The sequence below is a fragment of the Vicugna pacos genome, chromosome 13 (assembly GCF_048564905.1).
Source record: "Vicugna pacos chromosome 13, VicPac4, whole genome shotgun sequence".
Classification (NCBI taxonomy): Eukaryota; Metazoa; Chordata; class Mammalia; order Artiodactyla; family Camelidae; genus Vicugna; species Vicugna pacos.
The window spans coordinates 48,311,283-48,323,784 of NC_132999.1; the positions used below are offsets into that span (position 1 = coordinate 48,311,283).

General features: G+C 48.1%; 1 long non-coding RNA gene across 1 annotated transcript; it reads left to right on the forward strand.

Annotated features, from left to right (window-relative positions):
- The first annotated feature begins 55 nt into the window (after positions 1-55).
- On the forward strand, positions 56-10,855 carry LOC140700948 (uncharacterized). The gene is made up of 3 exons (XR_012079710.1): positions 56-184; positions 10,107-10,294; positions 10,642-10,855. It is a non-coding gene; the product is annotated as an uncharacterized lncRNA (long non-coding RNA).
- The last annotated feature ends 1,647 nt before the right edge of the window (positions 10,856-12,502 follow it).

The following is a 12,502-nucleotide window of genomic DNA, read 5'->3' on the forward strand; positions in this document are numbered from 1 at the left end:
TCAGTCTCTGCTTCCTTATTGGTGGGTGCCTGGTGGCGGCCCCACTCACCAACACTGCTGTGGGAGTAGATACCGTGGGAGCAGAAAGTGAAGGAACGCGGCGAGGCGTTCCGGTGGATCGCGGCGAGGCAGCCAGCAGCCGTGCCAGCTTTAGCGCGTCAGGGTCCCCTGGGAGCACGTCTAGGTACCGCCAAGACTTTAGCAAGGCTTTAGCTGTTCGCAGGGAGATGGGACAGCGTAGGGGACGCGCGCTGTGGCTGAACCGCTCCCGGCAGAGGGCGGGGCAGAGAGCGGGTAAACAAACCTAGACGCTCTCACCCCAGCGCGGCTATTTCGGGCCTCCAGCCTCAGCGAGGAAAGTCCCAGAAACACAGCCCCACACTCGCCCTCACTCTTCCGGACATGCTTCGCTTCTTCCCACCACCCCCGACCCCAAACTCAGACCCCAAAAAGCTGCGGGACGAGGAGTCTGCAGACCTAGTCTCTAGCCCTCACTCTGATCCTGGACAAAAGTCATGCCTTCTGGACCTCAGTCTGTTCATATGCAGAATGAAGCGGTACCTACATTAAATGATTGATGTGCCCAATGTTAGACTTGGACATACTAGGGGCTCCGTAGATTCTAGTTTTTTTCCTGACGGTGACTCTACCACTGGTTTGCTCTGTGGCCTGGAGCAATTTCCTTAACCTCTGGGGGCCACATTTCCCCCATCTTATGATGAGAGACTTGTCCCTCCATCCCCAAGAGTCCTGGGAGCTGAGACTTCTTAAGTCGTTTGAGTCAGTGATGAGCTGAGACCCCAGCCCCACTTTCAGGAGTTAAGAAAAGCCTGCTTTCTCCTTCCTGAACTCTCAGGCTTTTCTTTCCTCACACACTACCCATCCCACCCCCTGTAACTGTATCACTGAACTGACTGCTCTGAGGGTCCTCTGACAAGTGAGTTTTGTCATCCTCCTCGAGATGGCTCTAAGGAACTTGTGCCTAAGAGGACTGGGCTGCCCAGAGGCTCTGAGGGGTCTAAGAGTCTGCCAGGACCTTCAAGTTCATCCCAGACGACCTTCCCCATTGTTCCTACTGAGATAGGGGCACCTCTCTGCATAAAACCCTCCCATGGCTCCCTAGGCCACTCAACAAGACCCACAAGTCCATGCCTGGGTCTCTAGTCTCAGCTAGTCCCCTCCCTTGCTGTTAGCTCTCCTTTCCTCTCGGACTTTGCAGTTTCCTCCCTGCCCCCTCCTCTTTCTCATGGCTACCTCCTTTTTCTTGACCACCAGGGAACTGGGTGGATCCTGACTCCTGTCCTCACCCGGCTCAGCCCTTCCCCTTCTCACTTCCTAGCCTCCAGGATGCTGAACTTCCAGCTCCTTGAAAATACCTGGCTCTTTCTTGCCTCTGGGCTTTTGCACCTGCTGTTCTCTTTGACCTAGACATTCGTCCCTGCTTAACTCATATTTACCCTTCAAATCTCAGTTCAGGAGTCACTTTCTCCCACTGGGGGGTGGGGAGAGGTTCCTTGACCAGCCCCACCATATCAAATACACACTTTCTTACCACTATTTAACAGCCTCTCTCCCCTATTAGAATGTAAAATATGAGAGTGTAAGGATGCTGGTCACTGTATCCTCCAGTGGTAGGCACAGTGCCTAGCCCAAAGTAGGCTCTCCATAGGAGTTTATTGAATGAGTGAATGTATGAGTGAATCCTTGCCCTGTACTTATCCAGGCTCTGCTTACATACCTTAGAGGCAGGAAGTTCACTACTTTTGAGGTAGCGAGCTCACTACTTCTGAGGCAGCCTACTCCAGTTAGAAGGCCTCTGATTCCTGCCCACCCCCAACCAATGCTTAAGAGATTCCCTGGAACTGAGGCCCAGGGTGAGTGAGTACTTTGTACAAAGCACCTCATGCAGAGCCAGGGTCCTCAGTGCTCATGCGTCTCACCTGGCCTTGATAGGATCCATAGGCCTCGGCACTGGCCAGATCCCCTATTGCCTATAGGCCTGGGACTTGAGACACTGTCACAGCTCATGTTCCCCTTCATCTAGGACCAACCAATCAGCTGCTGGGGACAGGGACTCCAGCCACCTGGTCTGGGTGAGCAGAGGCCAGAAGGGAAGCATCTTCTGGTAGCACTGGACTTCTATGGCCTCCTTCAAACCTCAGACCAGCCCTGTAAGGCAAGAGATGCTGTTCTATTTTACAGATGCACAAACTGAGGTTCTGGATGAATGTTATTAATCTAAGTTCACCCAGTGAGATAGTGGCCAAGGCAGGCCAAACTTCAAAGCCCAACCTTTTTTTCCTGCCCCACATATTGGTGCCTCTTGTCTACCTGCCCTGTTCCCAGGCCCATTCTGCCTGAAGCATCATGAGGTCTTGAGGGTCCCATGGCTCCCGTTCCACACAGCTGGATCCCACCCACACTGGGGCCTCAGCAGCTGGGCCTGGGCAGCAGCTAAGGGCTGGCTGTGTGCCAGGGGTCAGCCTCTCTCTCCTTCTGTACTTGGTCACTCCCCGAAACTACAGAGGGACCAGAACCAAAATTAGGCTGAGGCCAAAGAGCATTCTGGTAGCCACCAAAGCCCCTGAAACTGGGCTGGGCCACTTATTTGCTATATAACCTTGGGGGGCTCCTTTCCTTCTTAGAGCCTCAATTTATCATCTGTAAAGGGGGCATATTGTCTCTCCCTCGGGCCTCTGTGTGCCAGGATTCAGGAAAGCTGCTTTCTTCTTTCCCAAGTGCCTTGACCCTTGAACCCTCTCACTTTGAGGAACAGAGGCCCCTCTCCAGGGTCCCTGTGATGGCAAAACTCCAGCATAAACTTCACATAGCCTGGTCCTCAATGTTGGGAGGGGGGCGGTCCACAGATCCTGGGTTGGGCAGGCACCAGGTTGTGGAGAGGCAAAGCTTCCCCAGCTTCAGTCTCCCTCGGTCTCCTTCTTTGCTGAGGAGCTGGCTATCCCATGGCGTCTGCTCCCTCTACTATCTGTGGCCTTTGCAGAGCCAGTCCCCAGAGGACTTGCCTCTCCTGCCTCCTCCTATTGTCCTCCCTCCCTTCTTGCCCCCACAAATGTTTATCCATGCCTACTCTGTGCATATGTCACTGAATAAGCTTAATGCTGGTCCTTGCAAAGGGGGAGACAGACAAGGAAGCCAAGTTATAATTTACTCACCCATCCCCAATCCTATTGCCCTCACTGGGTCTGCCCGCACCCAGTGCAGCCTGCTCTCCACACTGCAGCTTGAGCCATCCTGATAAAAGGGAGGTCAGAATATGTCAGTCTTTTGCTCAACCCCCTCCCATGGCTCCCCATCTCAGAGGAAAAGCCAGCGTCCTTGCTGTGACCTGCAAGGCCTGCAAGATCTACCTCATCGCCTCCCACTCTCCCCTCTGAGAGCTCCATTCCGGCTGCACTGGCTGCCTTGCCGGTTTTCAACATGCCAAGCATGCTCCTGCCTCAAGCCTTTGCATTTGCCCTTGGTGCTGCTAGGAATATCTTCCCCAGCTATCCAGGTGGCCACCCCTCCCTTCACTCAGTTGTCTCCACCTCATCTAAGAGCTTTCCCTTGCTGCCCATCTAAATACTACTTCCTCCTTGCCTCCTGTCCTTTTATCTGCTTTATTTTTTTTCTTGGCACTACCAAGTGACAGGTAATTATTGGCTTATTGTGTGTTCCCCTGCAGGAGTCCCATGAAATTGCCGACAGTCCCCCACCCCTCAGGGAAAAAAAAAAAAGGGAAAGAGAAAAGAATACCAGGAAACTATGAAACAAGAAAAGGCAACACTAACCATACTACTATAGATAATAATATTCAAGGCCTCAACAATTTAAAAAGCTTGATTTGGGTGCAGGAAGAGACAAAGGAATGGGCTGGACTAGAATGTCCAGCAATAGGGGTGGAGGTATATAGCTCAAGTGGTAGAGCACATGCTTAGCATGCACGAGGCCCTGGGTTCAAGCCCCAATACCTCCCCTAAAAATACATAAATAATCCTAATTACCTTCCTCCCCGCCTCAAGAGATAAATAATTTTTTAAAAAAAGAATATTTAGAATGCCCAGAAATAGACACAACTGTTTGCTAGGAGAATTTAGTATTTGATAAAAGTGGCATCCCAAAGTGGAGAATGGACTCTCTACTGAATAGTTCTAGGACAACTAGGTAGCCAACTCACGGGAAAAGTGAGATCTCTACCTTACATGTTGGATTACGATAAGCTCCAAAGGGATCAAACATTTAAATGTTTAAAAAAATCAAAATAAAACCATAAAAGCACTAAAGGAAAAAATGGGAGAATGTATAATCTCATAGTGGGAAAAGTATAACCATGACCCAAAACCCAAAAAGCCATTAGAAAAGATTGATAAAGTTAACTACATAAAAATCAAAAAGTTCTTGCAAGATAAGATAAATGACAAACTAGAGGAAAGTATTTGCAACCCAGATCACAGACAAAGGGTCATCTCTGTAATTTGTAAAGAATTCTTGGAACTCCATTAAAAGAACCAACAATCTAGTAGAAGTAGGCATAAGATACGAATTGACTGTCCCCAGAAAAGTAAATACAAATGGCTCTTAAACATTTGAAAAGAACTTTAAACTCATGAAAGACATAAAAGTCGGGAAAACTACACTGGGATACCATTTCTTCTCAGTTTGGCAAAAAAATCCAAAAGTTTAGTAATATACTCTGTGGGCATTTCTATAAAGAAACAGTGCTCTCACACCTGCAAAAATAAATTGGTACAGGTCCCCAAAAGGGCATTTTGGCAAAATCTATCAAAATTACATATATGTCCAGATAGTCTACTTCTGAGAATTTATCCTTTGGATATACTTGCACAAATGAGAAATAATGTATGGTACACAGTTATTCTTGGCAGCACTGTTTGCAATAGCTAAAGACTGGAAACAACTGCCCAGTAGTGTTAGGTTAGGTAGAACACAGTCTATCCATTGAATGAGATATTCTGCAACTATGAAAGAGAATAAGGGAGATCTGTGTGTACCGATAGGGAAAATTCTAAAGGGGTCTTAAGTTTAAAGAGCAAGGTGATGAGCAGCATATATGACATTTCACTTTTGTAGGAAAAGGGGAGAGAATTATATATACAGTTGACCCTTGAACAGGAGTTAGGGGTTCTGAACCCTTGCATAGTCGAAAATCCATGTACTGCTATCTCTGCCTCAAAAACTGAGGAATTAATCAATGGCTCACACTAAGGCAGGAAGCTGAAGCAGTCTGGAGAGATCAGGACTCAAGCTCTAGTTTTTTTGATTCCATTGATTGTGATCTCCAAACACAAACTTTCCCCCATTTTCCCCCACACGATTAATTTAAAGATCTGTAAAATGAAAATACAGTACTAATTGAAAAAAAAAATCAGTGTGTTAAGTGGACCCTCACAGTTCAAATCTGTGTTCTTCAAGGGTCAATTGTATATTCATAACCTTACTGAGTGGCAGCAGAACCAGTGACTAAGAGCACAGACTCAGAAGCCAGACTGCCTGAGTGCAAATATGCATTCTAGTACCACACTGGGTTCACTAGTGGCCCACCAGAATTAATGTCCACCTGGAACCTGTGAATGTGGCCTTATTTGGAAATAGAGTCTTTGCAGACATAATCAAGGTCAGATGAGGTCATATCTGATTAGGGTGAGCCTTATATCCATTATGACTGGTGTCCTTACAAGAAGAAAATTTGGACACAGAGACAGACAAACATACGAAGACAGAGGCAGAGACTGGAGTGATGCATCTAAAGGCAAGGAACATCCAGGGTTGCTGACAGCCACCTGAAACTAGGAGAGAGGCATGGAGCAGATTCTCTCTGGAGCCTCTAGAAGGAATGAACCTTGTTGACACCTCAGTTTTGGACTTTGAGCCTCCAGAACTGCGAGAGAATCAATTTCTGCTGTTTTAAGCCACCCAGCTTGTGATCATTTCATATAGCAGCCCTAGAAGCTGTAGTTGCAACACAGCTACTTAGAAGCTGTATAATTTTGGGCAAGTTATATTGCCTCTCTGTGCTCCAATTTCCTCATTAGTCCTGGAACCAATCCCCTGTAGATACCAAGGGACAACTGTCATTGGGTCACTACATTCTGGGACAAATAACTCAGTCTCCCTGGGCCTCAGTTTCCCCGTCTGTAGAATGAGGACAATGAGATTGATCTTACCAGAATTCTTTCAAAATTAACCTGTCCCATTTTCTAGCTAATGGTCCATTCCTTAGTGCCCTCTCCCTTCTCCTGGCCCTGGTGAAGTTATAAGTAGGGTGATTTCTGCCACTTTGCTTATCTCTCCTTTAGATGACGGGATCCCAAGGGCAGAGCTCTGTCTCTTCTTTCAAAATGGGGACAGGTCTATGTCTCTTCCATATATTCCAAATGAATTATCTAACATTTACTGTGCACAGTAATACAATAGGCACCTCACATGCATCTTCTCAGTTCATCATATAACAGATTTTTAATAAACCCATTTTACATATGAGAAGACTAGGGCTTAAGGAGTTTAAGGAGCTTGTCCAAGATCACCCAGCCAGTAAATGAAGGAGTCAGAATTTGTCTAGAGGCCGATGTCAGGCTTATGGAGAGACTGCAGTGTTAATCAGTTCAAGCAGACCCTGGGCCAAACCCCAGCTTTTTTCACTCATTTACTAGCGGTGTGACCTTGGGCAAATATCTGGAGCTCTCTGGCCTCAGTTTTCCTATCCTTGTGACAGAAAGAATAACTATTTCCCAGGGAGATAATGCATATAGAACAGGGCCTGGCACATAGTAGGTGCTCAGTAAAAGGTGTTCCCTCCTCCCTCCCTTCTTTCCCTCCTCTGGTGGAGATTCTAGGCCTGCGGGCAAATGCCCGGCCAGGCTGACCTAGCTGTCTTAGAGACAATGTTTGTTTTCCCTCCTTCCACGCTGATAAGGCCTGGGGGACCCCTGGGAGCACCCTGCCCTGTCGCCGGGTCGCTCCATGCCCAGGGAGCCTCAGTCTCACTCTGATGGAGATACAGCCCAGTCAGATACTGGCCCCAGGCCTGATACGGGGTGAGAATACTGGCCCCAGGCCTGATACGGGGTGAGAAACCACAGCATTGTGCCACCTCATTGCACAGTGTATGTGTGGCTGGGGTGTGGACTCAAGAAGAAGAAGGGTCGGTGCTCTGGCAGGGAGGGTGTCTGGTGCTCTGTTCCATGTCAAATGAGCTGCTGAGATGCTACCTGTTGGAAGGTGAGCACATTGGGTGGACAGCAGCTGGAGAAGTTGGTTCAGTCCAGCTGGTACTTGTCAAAGTGCTAGCCCAGTAGATCGCTAAAGGTGCATATGGTGGAGCAAACAAGAATTGTATCCTAGGGGCCTGAGCCACCCAAATTGGCCCATGCTTCCGCCCACCACCTACTGACATCCTCTTACTGAGCACTCCTGCCCCCAAGGGCCTCAGGTCTCAAAGGCTGCAGGAGATATGCGAGACTGCTGAGGCAGAGCAGGCTCCCCCACCCAACAGGGTTCCTATAATCAGGAAGTAAGCAAGCCCCCCACCAAAGCAGGAGGGACTGCAGGTAGACTGCAAAGAGACCCTTGGAAGCAGAGGGCTCTGTGCCCAGTAATACTCCTCACTTCAAATGGGAGTCCCTTTCTTGAGAAAGGGCTGCCGAGGAAGGGAATGGAGTCCTACCCAGAGGTAGAGAGATGGCCAAGTTGACCTGACCCTTATCTGGAAGCCCCAGAGCTCAGGCAGGATGCTGTACCGGGACTGGCTTCTCCTTGGTGCCACTTACTTGGAGGCAACAGTGGATATTGTCCCACAAGGCCATGGTCACCAGTATCACCTTGGACCCTATACTGAAGGACTGCTTCTGGTTGAACTGGATGGTGATGACCTGCCCTGAGGGGCAGGAGAGAGCATGAAACTGGACTCCCAGGGGCCCCCAGAATCCCTGGACTGCAGACTCAGGGCTGAAGGGGGCTCTCTGGGCAGCCCCAAGGCCATACACCATCTCCACCACCATTCTTTTTTTTTTTCCTGTCGGGGTAGAGGGTAGTAATTGGGTTTGTTTGTTTGTTTGTTTGTTTGTTTTAATGGAGGTACTGAGGATTGAACCCAGGACCTTGTGCATGCTAAGCACTTGCTCTACCACTGAGCTATACCCTCCCCCTCTCCATCACCATTCTTGCTCACCTCTGAAATATTCTAGCCCACTCTGTAAAAGACTCCAACCCCCTCTGAAGTTCCCTGTTCCTTCTGAAATAATCCAGCTTCCTCCAGAAGGCTTCAAACTTCTCCATAACATTCCAACTTCTTTCTGAAATACTCTAGATCCTCCTCTTTTCCCATAATACTCTAGCACCTTCTGAAATAAACCAACCCTTGGTGAAATACTGTAGCCCCCACTGTACAATATTCCAGTCATCTCTGAAGCACTCCAGCCCCTGCTTTGAAACTTCACTCCACTGTTAAACTTCAACTCAACTTTAAATGTGTGCTTCAAGTTCAACAGTCCAGTCCCCTGAAAATGTCAACCCCCATAATATTCCTCATCCCGCTGTAATACCCTAGCCCTCACTCCCATTATAGTTCTCCATCCCCAGTGAAAATCCTCCAGCCCCTTTACTAACACTCCAGACTCACTCTGACAGTCCAGTACCTCTGTAACGCTCTGCCCTGCCCCAAGGGGCAGACAGACCCCCAAGCCTGTCCAGGGCATACTGAGCGGGAGTACACTCTCCAGCCCCTGCTGGATCTCATGTCCTCCTGGGCCTCAGATGGCTCCTGGACATCAACAGAAGGGAGCATTAGCACCCCCAGAGGGAGGAGGCTATGAGATGAACCCACCAGCTTCCTCACACTGCTCCCAGACAAGCAGAGTCCCCTTCTAGAAACCTTCCCTCCTGCCCAGGTTAAGAGCCCCACTAACCAAACACGATAGTAGTCTCCAAAGATTGGGGGCACCCAGGGCTTAGGAGACAGCATACTGCTCACCTACCAGGTCAACTCGTGAACAGCCCCCCGGCTGGGTCAGCCATCCAGGGTAATCCCACAGGTTCAGTGAGTCCCTTCACCCAGCCAGTTTCTTCTTGTGCTGCTCTGAGATACCTGTCCTGTGGCTCCATTTGTCTGTGATAAAAGGGCAGTTAGGCTAAGGTCAAGCTGCCTCTATTCAAGGAGCACAGTGACCCAAGGAGCAGAGCTGGGCTCCTGGAGGGTTTAGGGAGCCTACTTGTCCTTTTTTTGTGCTTGTTCAAGTGCCACCCACTGGGTCACCGTTATGTGAGGGTAGTGTAGGCAGAACCTAGCAAGTCCCTGACCATAGGTGGCTGCATGGAAGGTGTTCTGCAGAAAGAAGAAACTAGATTCCAAGGCCAGCTCTGCTGTATCCTTTAAGGCGAATCACTTTCCCTCTCTGAGCTGCAGTGGCTTTGCCTTTGAAATAAACAATAATCCTTATGTTGCCCCTTAGCAGTTTGCTTAAAGGCACAAATGAACTAGTGGTTATAGAATGAATCTGTCATTTAACAGATTTTATTGAGTGCCTACTATGTGCCAGACCTGCATCAGACATAGATTTAAAGTATGTATTATTTCTCCCTGTGTCCATCAGCTTATGAAGGTAGAAGTTTCTAGCATATGGAGTGGTGCTGGGAGAGATTCTGAAACTCCTAATCAGACATCCCTCCCTGGCTCCTGACAGCCATTTTTACACCTACTATGCACAAGTTGCTTTCAAAGCCATCATATCCTTTACTCCTCACCCTAGGGGATAGATATTAAGTTCTGGTTTTACTGATGTAGAAAGTAAGCCTAGAGTTGTTAAGTCACAGCCTAAGATAACATAGCTAGTAACTTATGGGGCCTAAATTTGATCCATACTGCCTTTGACAAGGAAGAGGGCAGAGCAGCACCACAGCCCGTTGCCCGCCATGAGCCAGGTCTGTTCCTGGGGCGGGGGGGGGGGGGGTCCTGGCAGCAGGGCTTGTATCATCTCTGTCCTCCAGGAGGCCCCAGTCTTATAGAGGACAAGAGGCCCAGACTCCAAGCAAGACATCTGGAGGTTGAACAGATCTCATAGGGCATTTTGTCCCACTCTCTCCTTGTGCAGATCAGGAAACAGAGGCCCAGAGATGGGCAGACACTTGCTCAAAGTCACACAGCATTCAGAGGCCCTGCCAGATAGATTTGCTGCCCATAGAAGACAAATCATGCCAATCGCCCTCTCGTGGTGCAGACGAGAAGTGCTGGAGGTTCAGAGAAGGGAGAATATACCACCTGCCCAGAAGACTGAGCCTGGTGAGAAATGAGAGGGAGGCCGTTGGCTGAGGGGTCCTCTGGGCTGACGCCTGGTGGTGGGACTTGTGGTGTGCATCACCAGGGGCCCATCTCTTGCCCATACATGAGGCCAGTCCATGAGGATCCCCTGTGCTATTTACCCTGGTGCCTCCTGAGACCAGCCATTCCACTGGTGACTTTCCTCTGAGAACGTAGTTCTTCCTGCTCCTAAGCGGAAATTCTGCTGCCTGAGGCTGCACCCCCTGGTCAGAACTCTGCTATCAGGGTCCCCAGAATTAGTGACATCCCAGAGTCACTGGGTTGGGGGAGAGGCTGCATCTGCAGGCAACCTCCTATTTCTCCTTCAGGACCCACCAGATACTCTCTCTTCTGGGAAGTCATCTTCTCCCCCCAGAAAGTTCATTCCCTCCTTCATTCCTGTTTTCTACCAGCATCTATCAAGCACCTACTAAGCGCCAGGCACCATCAATCAATATGTTGGGCAGTTTTGGCGACAAAACCCCTGCCCAAGTGGAGTTGAAAGACTAGGAGGGAGAGAGAATAAATTGACAAATACAATGATTGCTGGGTATTTTTCTCAAAAAATATCTAACAAAGTTTTACACATTCCATTTGGCAATGATGTCTTTTTGGTTTTCTTAAATATAGAACAGTCACCCCCATCCTGCCTTTTTTAAAAAAATGACAGCATCTTTTTAAAATGACCAGGCCAGTTGTCTTTCAGAATGTTCCACATTACAGATGAGTCTGAAGTTTCTCTCTGGTGTCGTTTACCTTATTCCTCCAAATCCTGTATCTCTTGTAACTAGAAGTTAGATCAAGAGCGGGGGTTGGCAAATTTTTCAGTAAAGGGACAGAAAGTAAACATTTTGAGCTTTGCAGATCATACAGCTTCTGCTGCAAGTACCCAGCACTGTCATTGGAGCAAGAAAGCTACACAATACGTAAATGGAACGTGGCTGTGTTTCAGTACAACTTTATTTATGGACATTGAAATTGGGAGTTAATGTGATTTTCATGTGTCATGCAGTATTATTCTTTCTTTGATTTTTTGAGAGCCATTTAAAAATGTAAAAACCATTCTCATTTCATGGGCTTCACAAAAATAGACAGAAGGCCATCTTTGACCTGTGGTTTGCTAACCCCTGATTAGATCCATAGCATGAATTCTTAGTGTTGTATATACTTAATAGTCATCACATGAGGGGACGCGCCCTGCCAGCTTACACCTATTATGGGGCATCCACCAGATCTCTTCATGGAAAAGAGAGATCCTCTTTGCAAAACCCTGATCTGCTGGGTGGGGCTCCTTCAGCACTAAGTGACCATTATGTTATTTAAAACCTTTCACCTACTGTTTTTGGCTTCTGCTATGCACTGAATTGTGCCCCCCGCCCCCGCCCAGATTCATGGGTTGAAACTAGAACCCCAGTGTGACTGTATTTGGAGTTAGGGAAGTAATTAAGGTTAAATAAGATCATAAGGGTGGAGCTCTAATCCGATTGGACAGGTGTCCTTATAAGAAGAGATACCAGCGAGCTACTTCTCTCTCTGCCATGTGAGAACACATCAAGAAGGCAGCCGACTGCAAGCCCAGAAGAGAGCTTTCACCAGAAACCCACCCTGCCAGACCTTGATCCAGGAGTGTTAGCCTCCAGAACCGTGAGAAATAAATATCTGCTGCTTGAGCCCCCAAGTCTATGGCAGCTGATATGGTAGCCCAAGGTGACTAACACAACATCATTGACTATTCGTGCCTAAATCGATTATCTAATTGAGGTTGCAAAATGGAGTTCTCTAGTTCTCACATTCCTTATAGTGTATTAGCTGGCATTTCCTACAAAGAAAAGCTTTCCCTCATCAACTAGGAATGAACTGCAATTCCTCCTAAAAAGGTAGGATAAATGCTTAATTCTCCAAAGGAAGGTTTTTGTTTTTCTTTTTCTTTTTAAATGGGACATTCTAGAACCTGTTTGTATGCTGAGAGTATAATTCTTTGGAGAGGGAGAGATGGATGGTACAGGCTGTTCTGGGTGAAGTGAAGTATCTCTCATGGTCAGAGCTCTGATCTGGTCAAGAGAGATCCAGACACAATAAACAATGAACTGAGTTCTAGATTGTGACAACTGCCATGAGGGAGTCAAAATGGGTGCCAAGAGCAAGAATAAAGGGACCTCCTTAGATGGGGCGGCACTTGAGGTAAAGGAC